Source organism: Lissotriton helveticus, chromosome 4_1 (assembly GCF_964261635.1).
Source record: "Lissotriton helveticus chromosome 4_1, aLisHel1.1, whole genome shotgun sequence".
NCBI lineage: Eukaryota > Metazoa > Chordata > Amphibia > Caudata > Salamandridae > Lissotriton > Lissotriton helveticus.
In genome coordinates this window covers 859,685,566-859,706,218 of record NC_136063.1, presented here as the reverse complement: position 1 = coordinate 859,706,218, position 20,653 = coordinate 859,685,566, and positions in this window count along the sequence as shown.

The window sequence follows — 20,653 nt, the reverse complement described above, 5'->3', positions numbered from 1 at the left end:
CCATTTTAGTAGTTTCGAACAGTGCATTGTCATCTGTCTAAAACACACAGTGTCACCCCAGGGCATCTGGGCCCTGATCGATGGTGGATCTCCCAAACCTAAGTAGGGGGCTTATTGCAGGAGGCTGCCATCCTTGCGGGTGATACTCAAATTGTGTCTCATGCTCTACAGTGTACACAATAAAGATAGACATACACAATGAAGAAAGACGCCGAGTATTGATAATTACAAAATAGTGTCTCATGTAGTCGCCAGCCCGCGGCACGAAATCAGACAAGGATATTAACAGATCTTTCCACATTGTGACTACAAGGTATTCCAAGGTATCTGGTCATTAAGCCTTGTTATGTCAGAGGAAAGTTTAAAAATCAATTTTTGCTCCCTCAGAAAAAGGTATCTGGAGATGTTGCTCACATGGGACGGTATAAACGGCTTCTCTAAGACCGTCCATTCAAAATCTGATTCCCCATGACGTTTCCCAAGGAAATTCCTGGTGAGGCGCGTTATAGCTTTTCTACAGAGAATGGAGCTCTTATGTTCGAGCATACATATCCGCACCTTGCGGGTAGTCATTCCTACATATTGATAGGAACATGGACAGGTCAGCAGATATATGAGGTTCTCACTGTTGCAATTACTGAAGTGAGTTTGTGACCAGGGTCTGTCTGTGCCTATGTTTATCTCAGTAGAATGTTTGGTTTGGGAGCAGACGGAGCAATTACCGCATGGATGGTGCCCAACTACAGGTGGTAAGTCCCACAACGTTCCAAGCAATCTCTTTGGTGTCTCTTTCGGGCGCGTATGAACTAGGCGATCCCGAATACTGTTTGATCTTTTGAAGGCAAATAAAGGTAATGCAATTTTTTCGTTGCCATGATTCAGGATGCGCCAATGTTTCCTAATGATTTTTTGTAGTGTGTTGCTAAAAGTGCTAACCAGAGCTAGTCTGTCAGTAGGAGTTTTTGGTACAGGTGGTTCTAAAAGTGCCTCCCGATTGTTGTTGAATGTACGTTTGAGGGAACGTTTGATCAATGGCCGCGGGTATTGTCGATCCATTAATTGAGAAGACAGGTTCTTTGCATGAGTCTTAAAATCTTCTACCCTGGAACAGTTCCTCCGGACTCGGAGGAACTGGCCGTATGGTAAGTTATCCCATAAGGATTTAGGGTGATGACTCCCATGCAAGAGTAATGAGTTTCTTGCCATTGGCTTCTTGTACAGCTCACTGTGCAAGCCTGTAGATGTCACAAAAATAGAGAGGTCGAGAAAGGACAACCTCTCCTTGTGGGTCTCATACGTGAATTTCAGGAATTGATTCCTGCTATTGAGCCATAGGTTGAAATCACTCACTGATTCAAGGCTACCTTGCCACACTACCAACACATCATCGATATAGCGTTTCCACCATTTGATCGATGCTCGGAATGGGTTGGTAGGTGCTAGTACGTGCTGTTGTTCAAATTGGTGAAGGTACAAAATCGACAGGCTCAGCGCGAAAACGCTGCCCATGCTCGTTCCCGAGTTCTGTAAGTATATTTGGTCCTCGAAACGAAAGAAATTATCTTTCATGGCCAGTGTCGCTAGAGCCATAATGAAAGCTATCGGAGTGATGATATCCCCAATGTTGTACCCCAGGATAGATGTTATAACCTCAAGAGTTTCATCCTGGGGGATCGAAGTATATAGTGACTCAACGTCAAAAGAGACCAATAGGTCTCTCTCAGGGTCAAAATCAATCTCTGGAAGTACCCTCAATACATCTTTGGTATCTTGGAGGTAGGTCGGCATCTTCTGCACGATTGGCCTCAGAAAGAAATCTACAAAGGTAGAAAGGGGTTCTGAAACTGAACCCAGCCCAGAGATAATGAGTCTCCTTGGGGGGGGGGGTCGCTGTGGTTTATGTACTTTTGGAAGAAGGTAAAAATATGGTATGACAGGAAACTCAGAAATTAAAAAAAAACCCTCATTAGGAGTGATCCATCCCTCAGCTAGGGCTTCTTCCACCAAAACCTTGATGCATCTCATCAGATCATCAGTGGGATCTTCCTGTAGGGGCAATTATGCTCGCCTATCTTCCAGTTGTCTTAAACATTCCGATCGATAGTCGGAGGTATTTAGAATAACGATCGAGCTGCCTTTATCAGCAGGCTTAATTGTTATAAGCTGGTCATCCGACAAGCTTTTTAGAGCCTTTTGTTCTAGTGCTGACAAGTTTTGAAAGGACCTATCTGATGTCTTCCATAGTCTTGAAATTTCTTTGTTGACAGCTTGCTCGAACGCTAAAATCTGTGGGGTACAGTGTGTGCAGGTGGTAAAAACTTGGATTTCGATTTGAGCCCTGTGTTCACATTGTGAACAAATTCTAGATCATCCGTTTTGTTTTTGAAGAAATAGTGCAATTTCAATTTCCTGTAGAATTGATTCAATTCACATTGAAGCGTGAAAGGATCTCCTCTGTTGGACAACACAAAGCCCAACCCTTTATTTAGTACTGAATCTTCAATTGGGGTTAAGATCTTAGTAGAGAGATTCACTACGAGGGTAGATTTGCCGATGTCCCTGCTTGCTGCAGATTTTTGCCTGTCTGACTCCGGGTCCCTGCATGGGGGCCAGTTTGGTCTGCCCACTGTACCCCTGGATGTTGTTGTTGTGAAGTTCGATGCCTGTCCCTGGTCCTGCGTGTGCCAAACCCTAAAAAAGGTTGTGTGTTGAAGGCATTAGGAAACCCTTGGAAATGTCCCGGTGGTGGTGGATAACCATGTGGTTGTTGTGGTGGATAGCCCCAGGGTGTGGGTGGCCACCATTGTTGGAAATTATTTGGTGGCTGATTCCCATATGAGAAACCTCTGTTTCCTCGGCCACGGCCCCTCTGTTGGAATTGTGGTGGGTAGGTATTGTCTGTGTCACTACTGTCTGAGCTGGAGCCCGAGTAGTTTGACCCGAACCGTTTGCCATTATTCCTAAATGTGGGGAGAGTGTAATTCTCACTTGTGTAAGTATATACTCGCTCATGTTTAAACTTAGACAAATCCTTTTTGAACTTGTCAAGTTTAGTCTGTAAGGTTATGTCATTGAATTCAGTCATGTTCTTATTGGACTCTTCATGTTGTCTTTTAAATAATGTTGGTGTAATCGTTGCTTTAATTGAGGCTTCAAGGATCTGAATCTCTATTAAGATGGTATCAGCTACTCTCTTAGCCGTACTGATAATCAGAATCAGCCAATCTCTGGCGCACCTCCAGGCTATCAAAGACCAATCTTTGAGGAAGGCTTTGTCCTGCAAGAACAGGCGTGGTGCATTGGCAACAATCAGGCCGGGAGATGCACAGCTGGCCCTTAAGTATTCAGCCATAGCTATCCCATGAACTATGGTGCGAGAGTATGAATTTTTTTAATACTAAGACTTTAGTCCAGTCATCACTCGGAACACTAGTTGTTGTAGGTGTTATATCGAGCATGCTCGGCATGCTGTCCAAAATGGACTGATATGTAGATTCGTCGTACGCTAAGCCACTTATTTCTGCCATGATGTTAATACAACGTTGTATGCTAAAGAAAGGGGCATGGGGTCTAGATGATCTAAAGACCGGCCTGGTCACAGTGTGGACGACAAAATGATATGACTGATCACTTGGTTCGTTTGATGGTTATCCATAATAAGATGTTCTGGATTTTGGTGACCAGTTTGTGATTGTATTCTGCTCTTCTCGCACATATGACTCACACTATCTCACTCCATTAAGAAGGTGACTATAGCACTTACTGACATAGTATACTTCATGTCAGTCTGTCCAAATCTATTTGGCTGGTAGACCATACTAGTTCTGTTCTGTTTTACAATTTAGAATGGGGACACTTCCGCTCATGTCATTCGTCAGCAAATGGGACAAAAAGAAGAAGGAAGAATGTCCGGCATGCAAACATGATGTAGAGTCTGTAATGCACGTGTTTTTTATCTGCCCTGCATATTCTCTACCTCGCAAACGATGGATAGCCCCAAAATGCAGAAACCTAGGGTTTAGGCACTGTCTCCAGGCCTTTAGGATATTAAAATACGATACACATCCCTCCATTATTTTTTCTGTATCGCGCTTCCTGAATGGAATGTGGTGTAAGCGCAGGGGCTTTTTGAAGTGATTAAGCAGAGAAACAAAATTGTGTCTTCTTCTGTTAAATCTATTGATGTCTACATAATAATGATAACTGCTCCATCTTTTAGTTTTTTCTTTTTAAATAGCAATTTTAAATGAATTGTATATTTGCATTTTAACTGATTTTAGGATTTTATTAGGTGATTTTATGATTGTGATAATGTACTTTTATGGCCCGAGTTGCCGAAATAAAGTTATTTACTGACTGACTGAAATTAAAATGTAGTTAGCGGGATTGTCAACCGGACCACTTTTTTAAATAGTATGCTACCTTGCCATGATGCTGGCACAATTTCCAATGACAATACTTTGTTGAAAAATTTGTGTAGAGTTCCAGCCCACATGCCAGCATTGGCACGCAGCAAAGCATTAGGCAGCAAATTAGGGCCGGGGGCACCATTTGAGCGAAGCCCACGCAGCTGAATTAATATTTGATCACAACTTATACCTTCTAAATTAGTACTCAAATCAAAACTGCAATCACTTGGTTTCCCAGATATACTTCATACATTGTGAGTGCGGGAGACCGAAGCAGACCAAAGGGAAGGAAAAAGGACTCCATTCCCCATCCTGCAACATGGCACCTGTTCCAACACCGCTACGGCTGCCACCAGTGACGTCAGCCCATGCCAGGAGGCGCATAACGGGGCCCCGGATCTCCCGCAGTGCAGTGCGCCCAGGCAAAGCCCGGGCTAAGGCCCGTCCACACACGTAGTAGCCCGAAGGAGGCTGGGCTGGGCACCTTCCCCAACATCTGACTCCTGGGGACCATAAGGATTCTTCAGATTCTACCGTTCCTTCAATTAAGGTACCATCTCTGATTTGTTTTTGTGGTTTCTTGAGCCCTTTGATTTCTATTTATTCCGACATCATTATACATTTGGGAAAATGGGCAAATGTAAGGCGGGTGAGGCTGTTGAGAATGAAACCCTGGCAAAAAAAAGCAAAAAATCTGGGAAAATTATATCAGTTGGCTCAACCGATTCTGCAATCCCTGGCTGATATGGATCATATTATTGAGGAAGTTAAACAGCTTTTAAAAATTAACAAGAGTAAAGTGGAAGAGAAGAGCCATTTGCTGAAAGTTTCAGCAATGTTTAAAAAAACAAAAGTCTGTAAAATCCCAGATGTGATAAATAGAGATGCCTGTGTACCATTAGAGAATATTTAACCCTCAAATGAATTAGCCCCGGACAGGATTACTTTGATTAGACCAATATCGACTGAGAACCTTGAATTTCCCTTGTATCCCCAAACAATGTAGTAGCAAATGTCCCTTTCCACAATTGATTTTCCCCACTACGGTTGGTTGCTGAAATTACGGAGACACAAGTTAAGCCCAAGGATATAAATCAAGCATTATCACCTGCTAGTATTGCCAATGTCACTATTCATGACATGAGAAGTTGCTTTGGAATGTTGGATAACAAATTGGACAGTCTTAAAAAAAAAATTCTTATTGTCAGATAAAGTCAATGAATTATCAGTTAGAACTTGCTCTTGTGAACATGAAAACGTTTACAAGAGGGATGCTACAGAATCTCTGTCCGCAGTCCAGTCTAGTATGATTTGCAAGCTTCCTTCCTCAATTACACTAAACAAGGTATCAAAGCAAGCTAGCTCTACTATTTTCAACTGACCTCAACCATGGAAAATGGTTGTCGTAGGGAAGGCGTCAAATAGTTCCCAACATGTAGTGACTAGATTGAGCCCAGACTCATTAAGAGCACACAATTCATCAAACTGCTTTTCCAACATTTTGCCCCCTGCTACTCACCCGAGGAGGACTGGAGATCATTTCAGTAGCAGAATTTCACTTAACGCTAACACTTGGCTGCTAACTGCGATTCCTTTAAGGAAATACTGCGACAAAGATCACCACTTGATGTTACAAGTTTATTTACATCCTTCCAATTCCAATTGTATTTATGTGACCGAGGTCTCGAAGTTGAAGCCAGTCACTTATGAGGACTCGGATGCTCTGATTAATAAAAACAATCCACTGACTGAGAGCTGAGAGGAAATATCTCCCATTGATCAGATCTAATATTGTGCTCACTAAAATGTATTCATCATGCACATCAAGTCATGAACATATATATACAATCATCCTCACATCACATTACCAGGCCGAAAGCTTAGTTAATTTTCAATTGCGTACTTGCAATCTATCCAGGATCAAATCACTGAGAAAAAGAATTAAGGCATCTCCGCCATCTTTTGAAATCTCAAGGAATTTCGCAGGCTCAACAAATTTGGATGAAAATAATTGACGACGGTTGACTCCTAAAATGGTCTCTCAGACCACAATGAAATCAAGTGATGGTTAAAAAAGTATACCCCTTAGTCCACACGCAGCCACTTACATTGTAGGATGTATTGATGCTGCTGCGCCATCTCATGTTGCTTCAAATAATTTTTCTGCTCATTACCCTGTTGTCTGAAGTAATTTCCCTACTCATTGTGCTGGGGATAAAGACAGAAAGCCCAGGGTTAACCCCCAGGAGGGGTTGGTAGGCCTACCCACCCAGATAAGGAGTATGGATCACACTGACTCACAATTGGTATGACTTTATTCGTGTAAACCTGATATTAGTAGTTGTGATGTCCCTGTAGTTAATAGATCAAACTCTCCTATGAATCTGGTGCATGTAGAGATACTAGTTGACTCGATTGGAAATGAGCCAAGTGGGCAACGTATTTCTTTGCTTCTCCTTAAATTATTATCTTGGAATGGATCTGGATTGGGGCAAGAATGAGTTGCCTCTGATTGGTGGCATATAGCCAAAAATGACAGTTGTCTGTTACTGGAGACATGGGCGACTGATAAGGTGTTTATAGTTGGATTTACCTCTTATAGTGTGGAGGCGAAACCAGCAGCCTACTTTGGGAGGGCTATAGGTGGGCTTATGATCTAAATTAAGAATGGATGTGTTAGCCGTTCACGCTTTTGGCAATTGTTAGTTTGGATTAATGGGGATTACTGAGACCTTATTATCAGGACTTTGTCCATTTTTAATATGTATGTCAGAAGTACCAGGGGATTTGACAAATCTCCAACACTATCCCTCTTGGAAGGATCAATGGACACTTTGGAACTAAGAACAAAAATGGTAGTATCCGGTGATTTTAATACCTCTTTTGAACCCTCAATCTATTTAAATGAGATAATTAAAGAGGTGGATGAAGCTTGGGGTATTCCTCCATTGCTAGGTCCTGCAAAGAAACGATTTTCACACCTTGCATTAGAATTGCCATTGTTCACAATAAGTAGGAGCCTTAGAGCTTGGCGCACCCCTTCTGATTTTACAAGGGCAGCAACATTTAAAAGAGGGGATTGCACTAGCACTAATGTCTATGTCCTAGTTGATGTAAGAATATATCCTTTCCTAGATGATATGGAAGTGATAACGCGCATGGATAGTGACCACAACTAACTTGTAGTAACTATGACAGGTGAGTCACTGAGTCATGATAAAAATCATCATACAACTATTGTGTCTGCCCCTCTGGTATTGAATAACCACTGTCATGCTTCCTGGCCGAATGCTATTTCCAATCCAAAACTATTTCTGCAAATCTATCATCTCTATGTAATGTATCTTGAGACATATGCAGGGCTGATAAAGGAAGAAATCCTTATCCTAGATATACACACTGGTCTTTTTGGAAAATTGCAGGACATTTTTTATCAAAAAAGATATGTTAAGATTTCGAAATACCCTAAGGTGGATAAATGGGTTGACCAGGCCTGTAAAACAGCAAAATTACCCTTGAGCAAGGCTATATTAGAGGGTAATTGTGCCATCATTAAGGAGGCAAGAACCGTATACAAATCTACTATAATTAAGGCAGAGAAGAACTGGGATAATGATTTGTGGCAAGATATGTTGGATGCCAGTAAAAATAACGACCTCAGATCATTCTGGCGCCTTGTTGCCCAAACTAAGCTGGAAAATCCCAAATTGCATCACTATAATATTTCCCCCCAAAAATGGGTGGCCCATTTTTCCGCTCTTTATGCTTCAGTTGGTTAGCAGGATTTTAAATGCACTAGCACTTCTGATGCATCAACAATTTTGGACCTCACAGCTCTTGTTGTTGTTTTAAGCCTGGAAGAAACAACTAGGGCGATCAACTCATTACATTCTGCGAAGCCCCTGGCCTGGACAAAATTTCAGGTATGTTCACCAGCAAACAAATCATGCTATCCGGTTTATAAGGCCAACCTCAGTACCTATAAATATGTCTTGAGGGAACAACTTTCATTAGTTCTTAGTAAAATATAATGGAGTAGGGATTAAAGCTGGATTTTATGACAGCTCTTCCAATGTTCCTACAGCTGGTAAAACAAGATTGATGCAACAGGAGGGCCAAATTGGTCCTGAATTCCTGGGGTGCAATCGATAACTGGAGCTAATCGTACTACATCTAAACTGTTAACTACTCTGTTCTGCACCTAAAATGTCCCCGCATCTCTGTACGTCACAGAGAGTGCATTAAAAATGGGGAATTGTCCTGCAGTCAATTGAAAGTAAAATACTAAGTGATGGAAGGTTATTTTGTGACAGGAGATTTGTGATAACCTTTACACACTCTTGATTACCAACTTACCCCTCCCCACAGCAAAGGTGAGATTCAAAAGAACGTCTTCCAAGTTGAAATTCCAAAACAGAAGGGAGCCAGTGGGTATGAAAAAGACCCAGCGCAACGCTGATCTCATTGAGATGTTGGAATGTTAGTCACACTTAGGGCCTGATTACAAGTTTAACGGTGCGGCTACGGGACCACCCCACCGTCAAACCCGCATGAGCACCGCCTGCCCGCCCAATAAAAACTTTTTAAATAATTGGCGGGCATTTACGTTGCCATTCCCACGGCGGTGCCTATAAAATACACACCACAATGGGAACGTCAAAGGAAGTTCCAGCCAGCATGGACTGAAACGTCCATGGTGTGCTGGAACTTCTATACATGCACACAGGGGGGCACATGTTGTGCCCCCCTGTGTGCATCCACAAGCCATGAGGCACAAGGGGGTCCTGCAGGACCCCCTTTCTTTCCTCACTGACACTGTTTTCATGGAGGAAAGACCTCCATGAAATCAGTGGCGGTGATGAAAGACGTTATATGCTTGGCGGGACCGTGGCTTGCCCGCTATGGATCTATATTCCTTTGGACCTCTGCTCCAACACCAGGGAACGGCGGTTCCCTGGTGGGGTCGGTGGTCCCAAGGCAGCAGGACTACTAGGGTCCTAATCGGGTGGTCGCAAGACCACCGTGCCATCACGAGTATAGCGGTCCTCGGACTCCCAGACTGGTAATTGGGCCCTAAGTGGCCAGAGACAGCAAAGGTGAGGTCAGATACAGCTAAGCCCAGGACACCTCAAACCAATACCCATTTATCTTCATCTAGATAAAGGTAAACATGCCTCAGCAAAGCAGTAATAATGCGATGACTTGATTTCTGCCTCATTCAAAAGGCGAAATCCCATTCATTCTATGTGCTAACTACAAAATACTTAATCCTTTGAATATCCAATACTGTAAGACATCAATTAAGTTGACAAGTTTGAACTTCAAGACAAAACTCTATACATTTTTCAAATATGAACTTTGGAGGCATTTCCAAGCGTGTAAATGTCCCAACAAAGTCTAGAGAAGATAGATTTAGAAAACACCCTACTCCACATCTACATAACAGACATACTCAATTGATGTGAGGTGGGCCTGAACATCTACAGGTATGTTGTAATCTATAATTGAGATTCTATTATCTATCACATTCATAAGTATTTAAATTCCTGTATTTAGTATTTTGTTGATTGGCAGTCTTTACACTTAAAACATTTTCAATGAAAAAAATAATAAGGCTCCCTGTGTGGAAATGATTACTTCAGGCTTACCACATGTTTATTGGATTTATTAAAAATCCCCTAAACAGCTAATGTTTTGATGTGGATTACTGCTACATCCCATGGTAATGTTTAAATGCATGCTCGGTGTTTTCCTTGGAATGTGTGTGAATCGTAGATTCAGGTCATTGTTTTTAAAGTCGTTCAGGTATTTTTCAGTACTCCCTCACTCCTTTTAAATAGTAGGGAATGATTGTCAAAGTACCATATCAATTTCTCTCATTCTTGTGATAACACAGCAGTGAAATGTAGGATGCACTAACTCCCTATCATGCCAAATTCATTTGTATTGTACAATAGAAATACTACAGTGTCTCTTGTGAGTAGACAAAGCAACACGAAAATCAGGCCCATTCACATGCCCCATCAAACTACGGCAGTCATACGGCATACTTCTACCTTGGAAGTATAAAGACAAATAGCATGGGAAATGTGAACACTTATCAGAGGAAAGAAATCCAGCAGCATGTAACGACCGACCTCTGTAGCTGTTCTGCACGTTTCCGTTTGTTTGCGCTGGCACAGGTTCAGCTTTGGTGTTTGCTCTTGTGCAGATGTTCTAGAAAAGGTCCATTCAAGCGATCATTTGCTCGCCTTCAGTAATGCTATGCAGCTTGCTATTGAAGTTGGAGGAACCTCGAGCACTTTCGTATTAGATTGCTCTTTTGCCTGGCCTTAGCCCATCGTCTGTAATGATAAGGGAGAAGAGAAGAATGTAGCTTTCCACTTGGACGCAAGAAAACAAAAATGTAGGGCACCTCTTTGTTGACCCCCATTCCAAATTTCAAATGTAGCCTTGGATTTGTCCCTCAAGGAGCAGGTCGTAAAATAAATCTAAAAGTATTAGGTTACTTCCACCACTTGATACTCCTCAACTTTGGCTTCAGGACACATCCCTATCACATTTAAAACTCCATATAATGCCCTGAGCCTCGGCACACACCCCTATATATTTAACTTAGTTGTGTTCATGAAAATGTGACTTTTGTGTTTTCATGGATTCATGAGAACAATCAGTGCAAAGGTCCTCCTTCTCAGCCTCTCAATCAGGCTCCTGATGACGAAGAAGGTGGCTGAGGGGGCTGAGAGAAGAGTTGTTTATGTAGGTGAATGTCTATTTACGAGACATACTGCCCATGCTTCAGGCTGCCGAATATAGCTACTAAAATATGGCTTGTGTCCCACATTACTGCATCCCTGAGAATAATGAGCATCGAAACCAAGGTGCTTGATCAGGATCGCAAGCAATGCCCAAGCTTCCACTCCCATCAATAAGCTGGGGCAGGGATGGTGGTGTGTCTTCCCCTTTGCAGTTCTAGCCATGCTTCACTGTGTGGCTTCTTGTTGGGAATCATACCTTGCTGGGTCTGATGTCCAAAACCAACCTTCTACCCTGCTGCTGCCCTGAAGCCTCATAGTTACTAGCAAAGAAAGAAAGTAAAACATCCAGTGTTGTTTCTCTGTACATGTGAGGATAAGGGTATTTTTCTGTTGGATATATGTCCTTTCTGCTGAATCACGCCAGATTTTTGTCTTTTGCAGCTGAACCCATTTTCGTTAGCATTAGGACTCTGTGCACTATACTCTTACCAATATGGTACAATCTGTACCAAGGGCCTGTGAATTCCAAGCTACTTGTGAACTGCAGCACTCATTGTATCACCCAATAAGTGGCTCCATAAAGCACGCCACAGGTCTGCCATTGCAGCCTGTATTACAGTTTTAAACCTTCCTTTTTACTTGACAAAAGAGCCTCTTCGTCAAGCATAAAGCTTCCTTTTTATTAGTACTTACAAGTCACCTCTAAGTTAGGCCCTAAAGGCATATAGGGCAAAGTGCAGGGTATTTAAAAAGTAGGACATTTATATTCAATCTTTTAATTGTCCTGATAGTGAAAAACCTCTAAAATCGATTCCCAGTGTGGTAAGGCTGGCCTCCCATATACTAACACTGGTTTACCTCATTACATTGAATAAGTACTAAATTCAGTTTGGGAACAGCTAGAGAAATACTTCTTCCACTCACTTTAATTATAATTTAAAGTCCTCTTTAGTCGTAAAGTCGGATTTTAAATTATTATTTTGTGAATGCCACTTTTCTGTGATTTGGGTTGGTGATGGCTCGCCCATTGGGAAATTTGTGTTGGAGCCAGACAGTGGATAAATGGGCTTGGGTGTAGAGGGGAATCAGTCTCCCTCATCTCACACCTGAGAAGGAGTTGTGCCCTGCCCAGATTACACTTCAAGGGGGCCTGCCACTGGAACAATGGAACATTGCACCAGGCATGCCCTTGCCCTTTGTCACAGTAGCCAAGCTGGGGCCAGGGCAAGGGAAGAGGGAAAATCTGACTGGAACCACTTGAGGGGGTAGACAAAAGGTTGTCCCCCACCCAGTGGCTGGCACTGGGTATAAAAGCGACCCCCTCAGAACCAGAAATCTAAACACTCCTTGAACGTGAGAAGATACAGAGAAAGGACTGCCCTCCAGTCTAAAGAAGGTGGACTGGGCCTGCCGCCCTTGAACCCAGGACCCCAGAAGTGACTCCAAGGGTCAGTTGGCTGATCTCCTGTTTGTTGGAGCTACAGGGACACAACAAGATTCCAGGGGCTTTTTAGCTTTCGAGCTGACCGTTCAAATCAGGGCCTGATCTGGTTCCTCTGCTGACATCTGTGGATGTCAGCCTTGACCCCCAAGTTCTGTCCTCGATGACCTCAAGGTCCGGGACCCTTCACTGGAGTCAGATTGTACTTCTCCCTGCTGAGCTGAAGTTTTCACTGAATCTGATGCAGAGAGGCACAAAGCAACAAAGCCTCACATCAAAGGGCCACAAAGCTCCTGACTGCCAGCAATGCAGAGCCTTGTATCGTAGGACCACACAGCTCTTTATCACTGACTTCAATAGATCTGGTTCAGGGCAATGCAGAGCCTAGCAACGCAGCAAAGTACGATTACTGATTTGTGACTTTCAAGGGCCTGATACAGAGCAGCGTAGAGCCTCGCATCACAGCACCACACCACTCCTGATTGCTGGCTTCAACAACCCAATACAGAGCAACACAGAGCCTTGCATTGCAGCACCATGTAGTCCCCACACCAAGGACAGAAGGTACTTCTCCCAGTGGGTCAAACCTGTTCCAATTCTTGGCTCATGCTCCATTGAGGTTGGCTTGTACATTAGACATTGTCCCAGTCCGGGGATATCAGATAACCACAGTTGTCACTTTGCAACTTTTGGTGCATTTTTACCTTAAATATGAAAAACTCATGACACCAGTTCTACTTATTGGACTTTTTTCATGTTGGTATGATTTTATTTATTAACTGACACTTTATGTTTCTAATGTGCTTTTATATTTTTATTGACTGACATTTCAACTTTTTCACTGTTTTAGAACTGCGTAAATAATTTACACATTGCCTCTAAGTTAAGACTACCAGGGGCTGTATTACAGTGAGTGCCCCGGGGTGCAATGGGCACTTGCCCCCACTTTGTGCACCCCGGGGCTCTTTGGTATTACAGAAGGGGGCACATAACCTTATGCCAGTGCTACCTTCAGGTGGCGTTCCCTTATTTCCTGGGGCATGCCCTAAGCAAAGGAGGAAATTCCTTTACCACTTTGCCTGTGCCATTATACAGACGTGGCGCACAGTCAAAGAAGCTCTCAGGGGGCACACTCATAGGGTGCCACCTTTTAGGGGCACACTTACAGTATGCCACCATTTAGGTGGAGCACTGTGAGTGCGCCCCCTGAGACCAGCCCTCTGGTGGGGTCTAAGGAGATCCTATGGACACCCCAGACATCCTCCTGCAAGGGAATCTCTAATCCCTTTCAAAAGTGCAGGCGGGTTGCTGCCTGCACTGTGAAAACAAAGAGCGACTCCAAGCAGCTGTTCGATGTTTTCACATGAATGCGCTGCCCCCCGAGACAGCGCATTCATCGAAATAGAGCATATTTTCATTGTTTGCGCAGGTCGCACCATTTTAAAGGTGCACCCTGTGCAAACAATGAAAATGCTCTCGCACCATAATACAGCCCCAGAAGGTTAATCACAGATTTAAGTATTGACATTTGTGGGTCATCCTGACAAGAATTATGAATATTTCTTGGAGTGAGTCCTCATCACCTTCAACAAATAGACCAGTCAATGTAAGTGAAAGCGAGTGAGAACCAGAGTGTGAGTTAGAATAAATGAAAGTGAGTAAATGGAAGTGAGTTAAGGAGAGTGAGAGAGTTAAAGTGAATGAGTGGGATAAGGTGAGTGAAGTGGGGGTGAGGTAGGGGCATAGCTATCAATAATGTAACAGATTCCATTGCACAAGGGTCAAAAGGATTTTGGGGCCTACTGAGTCCTATTTATTACAGCAGAAGTCCTGTAACCAAAATTTCAAAGCAGAGTCCCCTGTACACCAGCAGTTATCAGTGTGGATCTGTCAGTGTGCAAGAGTGAGTGTGTGTACATGCATTTGTGTATAATATTGAGAATCAATTAATGTGACTGTGTGCGCACATTTGTGTGTGAGTGACACTGAGTGAAGTGAGTATGAGTCATGTGAGTGAGTTAGAGTGAGAGGAGAGAAGAGGGAGTGCAAATAATAGGGATTGAATATGAGAGAGAGTGAATGAGAGAGCATGAGTAAGAGTAAACTTGTTTTATGCTGGTGATTCTGCTGCTAGTCGATGTACAGCTGGAATAAAGCTATCCTGGCTGACGAGGGTTGATACCCCTAAACTTGTTCCAGGATGCCTGTTTCTAGACCTGGGACGGCAGTTTGAGCTGGACTGTTCCCATGAGGAGCAGAGTAAAGACTCCTTTGCATATGGCTGGGTCTAAACTGGGGTGGCATAGTGAGCAACAGAACAATCAATCAATCAGAGAATTGTGAAGCACGCTACTCACCTGTGAGCGCTTCAAGGTGCTGGGGTGCAGTTCCGAGTCAGTGGAAGAGCCAGGTCTAGAGGCTCTTCCTGACTGTGTGCAGAGTGGGGGAGCGTCTAATGCCAATCGGGACCTCATTACAGCTCTTAACCGCGATGTAGGAGAAGGCTCTTCCACCTGCTTTGGCGCTGCAGATGCGCAGGGTTTTGGAGAGGGCAAAGTCGATGTCATGGGATGCTGAGGATGAGCCTGGCCAAAGTGTTCTGGATGGTCTGGAGTTTGCGAAGCAGGAATTTGTTAATTCCGGTGTAGAGGGTGTTTTCGTAGTCCAGTCTGCTTGTTATGAGTGCGTGGGTGACGACCTTTCTGGATTTGGGGGGATCCATTTGAAAGTCCAGTGAAGGATGCAGAGGGTGTTAAAGCAGTTGGAGGTGATGGCATTGATCTATCGGGTCATGGTGACGGAGGAGTCGAGTTTGATGATGAAGTTTTGAGGGTGGTCCATGGGTGTGGGGGCTTGTCGAGGGCGGAGGCCACCAGGTGGTGTTCCATTCTGAGGGGGTGGGTCTGGAAGTTGAGTCTGGTGGTGTGGGGATCCTTTGTGAGGGAGAGAATGAGCTGGGTGTCTTTGGTGTAGGCTACTATGCTAAGTCCATGCTGTCTAACAATGGCGGTGAGGGGGGCCATGTAGATGTTTAAGAGTGTGGGGCTGAGCGGTGAGCCTTGTGATACTCCGTAGTTGATCTCTGTGGGTTCAGAGAGGAAGGGCTGATGCTTTGGGTTCTGCCGTGAGGTTGGAGTGGAGCCAGTCAAGTGGAGTTCCCTATATGCCGGCATGGTGGAGTCTGGTGGTGAGGGCCAGGTGGGATATGATGTTGAAGGCTGCAGAGAGATCTAGTAGGATGAGGGTCATGGTGTGGCCTTGGTCGAGGACAGTGCGGATGTCTTCTGTTGCGTTGACGATCATCTCAGTGACTTTGACCTCGAAGGGGGGAGAGAGATGGTTCTGTAGTTTTTGAGGTCCGTCGGGTCTGCAGAGGGCTTCTTGAGGAGGGGCTTGACTTCTGCGCATTTCCAGTCATCGGAGAATTTGCCGGATTCAAAGGTGGTGTTGATGGTGCGTTGTAGCTCTGGTGCTATGGCAGCGGCAGCTCTGTGGAAGATGTGCGACCGGCAGGGGTCCAGGGGGGCTGCTGAGTAAATGCTTTTCATGGTCGTGGCGGTGTCTTCGGTGGTGACCAGGGTCCAGGTGGAGATGGTAGGAAAGCTGTCGTTGCTGGTGGAAGGAGTTGTTTCTGTGTCTGGTGTCTGTTAGTTGAAGTTGTCGTAGAGGTACTTGATTTTCTGATGTAAGTAGGAGCCGAGTTTCATATAAAGGTCCTGGGAGGGTGTGACGTCCGTGGCTTCACTGGAGGGTTTGGTGAATTTCTGAATGATGCTAAAGATTTCCTTTGAGTTGCTGGAGTTATCGAGGATTTTGTTCTGGATTAAGGTCCTTTTGGTGGATCTGATGAGTTGGCGGTATTCAGTAATGGCATTCTTGTAGGTGGTCCGATCTACCTCGCTTTTGCTGTTTCTCCATAGCTTCTCAAGATGTCTGCAGGTGCGTCTGGATTCTTGGAGGTCAGTGCAAACCAGGTGGGCTCGTGGGGCACTGTCTGTCGGGGTTGTGGAGAGAGGCAAGCTTGTACACACGGTTGGTGATCCATCTTTGTAGTTCTTTGGCTGCATAGTTTGCCTTGGTCAAGGTGGGAGGGGGAAAGTGGTTGAGAGTGGAGTTGAGGTGCTCCTCTGTGACTTTGCTCCAGTTCCTTTGTGGAGAGCATGGTGTAGGTTTGTGAGCAGTGGCATTGTTAAAAGAGAAGGGTATGCAGTGGAGGTCCGTCCATGGGGTTGCATGGTGTAGCTGAAGTGGATGCTGTTACCTCTTGTGAAGATAGGGTCAAAGGTGTGTCCTGCCTTGTGGGTGGAGGTGGTGATGAGCTGTTTTAGTCCGGTGTTGGGGAGATTGTCCAGGAAGGCAGAGGAGTTGGGGTCGCTGGGTTGTCTAGGTGGAAGTTGAGGTCTCTGAGCAGCATATCGTCCATGGAGGTGATGGCGTGGGGTGCAATGAGATCGGTGAAGGTTGTGGTAAACACTGTTCGATGTCTGGGAGGTCTGTAGGAGAGGGTGCCACGTAGGATCATTCTGGGGCTGGTATGGATCTGGATATGGAGGTGTTCCATGTGGGATGAGGAGTCATTTGTGCTGGAGGTGGTGAGTCAAAGGGAGCTCTTGTGTGCGATAGTGAGTCCTCCTCATGGGTGATTGGGGTGGTACTTCCTCTGGATCTTGTATCCATCACGGATGGCGGTAGTGATTACGAGGTGGATATGGAGTTGATACAGGTTTCAGTGAAGAAGGCGACGTCAGGCAAAAGGGTGTTGAGGAGGGCCCAGATTTCTACTACTTGTCAGTGCAGGGACGCACATAGAGGAGAATGCACCTCAGGGCTTCGGATGTGCTGGAATCCGGTGGTAGGGCGGTGGCTGTGGGTGAGCGGAGGTTGGTGAAGGTTTTTCAGCGATGTGGGAAGGAGAACTGGCTGTGGGTGGTGTTCGGTGTAGACAGCTGGCAGCTATTTGTCCTTCCGGGGTTGAGTGCGTGGAGGGCAGCTGAGTTGTAGCAGTGGGGGGTTGGAGAACCAGGGTCCCTGGCACTGGTCGCGGTCTGGTCGCAGATGGGATGCAATGGGCTTGCATTTGGGACGCCTGCTGCGTGCCAGCGGCACAGCTGTGCAGCGGCTGCCATTAAATAGGGGACGGGGGATGGAAACGCAGGTGGGAGGTGGGAGCGGGAATTGGCAGGGGGTGGCTGTGAGGGCAGCAGCGGCGGGAAAAGGGCAGCAAAAATGGGCACAGTGAAACAGAGGACACAACAAAAGGCACAAAATACAAGAAAAACTGAAAATCAGGCACAATAACATTGACAGTCAAACAGAGAAGACTGGCTGAGTGGACAAGCAGAAGAGAAAGATTCTCCCACTGGACCAGCAGGGATGAGACGCAGGCAGGAGCCTGCAAGTGGAGGAGGGCGTCGAACACCTACCTGGACAGAGAGATGTAGGGGGCAATAGCAGCGGCGCAATGACAGACCTGCTGGGGTGGAGAGCAAAGTTGCCTGACCAGGAGGTCAGTGCTCTTGCTCCTGAAGAACGATGGATTAAGCCCAGCTCTATTAACTGGGGCTGAGTGGTTGAAAGGTTTGATCACTCTGTCCATCATCTTGTGTCTGAAAGTCATAGCATACTCAAGATAATTCTTAGCTTTTTTAGGGCCCAACGTAACATGCTGTCGCTGACATATTGAAGGTAATTCTTGGCATAAGGATGAGCACCCATTACAAAAGGCAAACTCTGACATAATTGATGTAAATCTTTGCATATGAGGGATACCTATGGGAAAATACTGGTGGCTGGCATACTGAAGGTAATTCTTGACAACCATGAAATATTGCGTGGGCGGCGTAGGTTCGACTAAAGCAAACCATGAGAAAATGCAGTCTCTTACAAACTGGAGCGGTACCGCTTTGGCCGTCACAAGTGTGGCAGGGTATGCTCAGACGTGAGTCCCTTGCTCACTTTGCCACTGGATTCAAGCAAGCCGGGCTGAAGAAGGCTGGAATGCCAGAAACGGGTCCTCGGAAGCTTGTTTCCGGTCCAGGGAAGGCATGGCTTGGCAGTTCGGGCTGGACTGTTCCCATGAGGCACAGGGTAAGACTGATTTGCATATAGCCATGTCTAAACTGGGGTGGTAGAGTGGGCTAAAGAATGGTGATGGATCAAACCCAGATCTTTTGACTGGGTGTGAGTGTTTGATTGGTTCCGATGCTCCGTCCATCACCACCCCCTTTTGTACCGCTTTGGCCGCCATAAGTGTGGCAGGGTATGCTCAGACATGAGTCCCTTGCTCACTTTCACAATTGGTACGGAGTTCCTCTGAAGCAGTAAAAAATTAGGTATTAGGAACCAATGAAGGGGTCCCAAATGAGACCAAAGGTGTGTGTAGGAAGGAGGGGGAGGAGGGGGAATCCTCCTTGTGGAACTAGTACTCTCACACACCTAGCAAGCTAGGTGTCATGCTTCATCATTTGAGTATGCCCCTCGTCAGGTCAGCGCTGCAATACCTGACGGGCACCCGGAACCAGGGCTCTTTGTCGGGGATCTTCTGTTCCTGCTGGTTGGTGCAGTGGGGGTGAGAGGCCTAGTATGTGTAGATGTAAGGGCAAGTGAGTTAAAATAGGTCAGTTTGTCCTATCCAAACTTTATTCCGTAGGTAAACTGCCTAGTTAAAAGGGGGGGTTGAAGAGGGGCCTTACCTAGTCGCAATGTGTCTAGTTGTGAGGGCCCTACTCTCAAAAGATCAACATGTTTCGTGTCTGTATAGTCAAAGAGATCTGGACACTTCTTCAGGATCAGAATGTCATACTATCTACACTGATAGGTAAGTGTAAAACTACATACCCCATTGTTTTCATAGTAGACCTATAAGTGAGATAAAAAACAAGATATAGAACAGGATGTGTCTAGTACATTTCATGAAAATACCCTTAACTGAGATCCCCAGTGGTATCTTGTGTGACATAAATCTATTCGTTCATGTATAGGATCTATTGAATTTAAATATTCCTTCAAACATACACCCAGGTGGATTCCTTTAAACAACGTATTATACTGCAGCTCTATACTTATAGATCGAAGAGTGGTTTCAAAGGCATGCAAAGTGCATTTTAAAAACACATGAATCAATTAAAACATCTCACAGAACTCACCTAGACTGTATGCAACACTATTCGCAACAGTTGCCGGCGGTATAAAGGACTCCAATTGGGTCCTAATCATAGGGGATAGATAATAGCAGCAACGTAATCATGATTAAAGAAATGGCTAATAGTTTATAGTTAGCATCAACATTGAGACTGGGAGCCTTAGGAGTAAAAACAGCGTGTGCCTCACTAGTGAAAGCCACAATAGCGCCGTGTGTCCCACACGGTGTCACCCAAATGGGTAGATCAGGAGCCCGTCCCCTGTTGTGCCCCAGCATGGTGCTCGCAGTAGTAGATTAGAACTGCGGCGTGCTCGTAGTGAGCTCGTAGGGGGGTGGGAGGGGGAGAGAGAGAGGGGGAGTGTTTTGACAACCCGTATGGGTCGTGTACTGGTAATGAGCCAGGACGCTCGGGAGTTGTCACAAAGGTAAGGCCAACTCTGCATTAACTCCCCTATGGTTCACGAAGGGTCGGGTATGTACTCACCGAAAAGCGGATCGCTTATCACTGCTGCACCTACCCTGCCGCCGGCACCGGGATGGTAGAGGTTCGCCGGCGGTCAGGGCTAAAGTAAAAACAGTTCCGTGTCACGTGCGCGCGTGGGCGCGGCGTGGTAGAAACTAAGAAAAGGTGCTAAAATAGCGTGTGCTGTGTAATATCGTGGCAGCCATGATGTAGAGGGTTTGCGGTGGTATCGCCATAGATAGACACATGGGGCTAGTAATACCAACCAATGCAAGGTAGCATTAAAATGGATTATTAAGGATTCCTATAGTGAATTAATCCAACTACCATTATTGTATGAAAACTGGGGAGGACTAACAATGACACTTGTAAAATAGGTGTGTATGCTGTGGTCCACTCCGTAATACTCTGTAGTGCGCCCCTCCTCAGTCTGGTGTATAA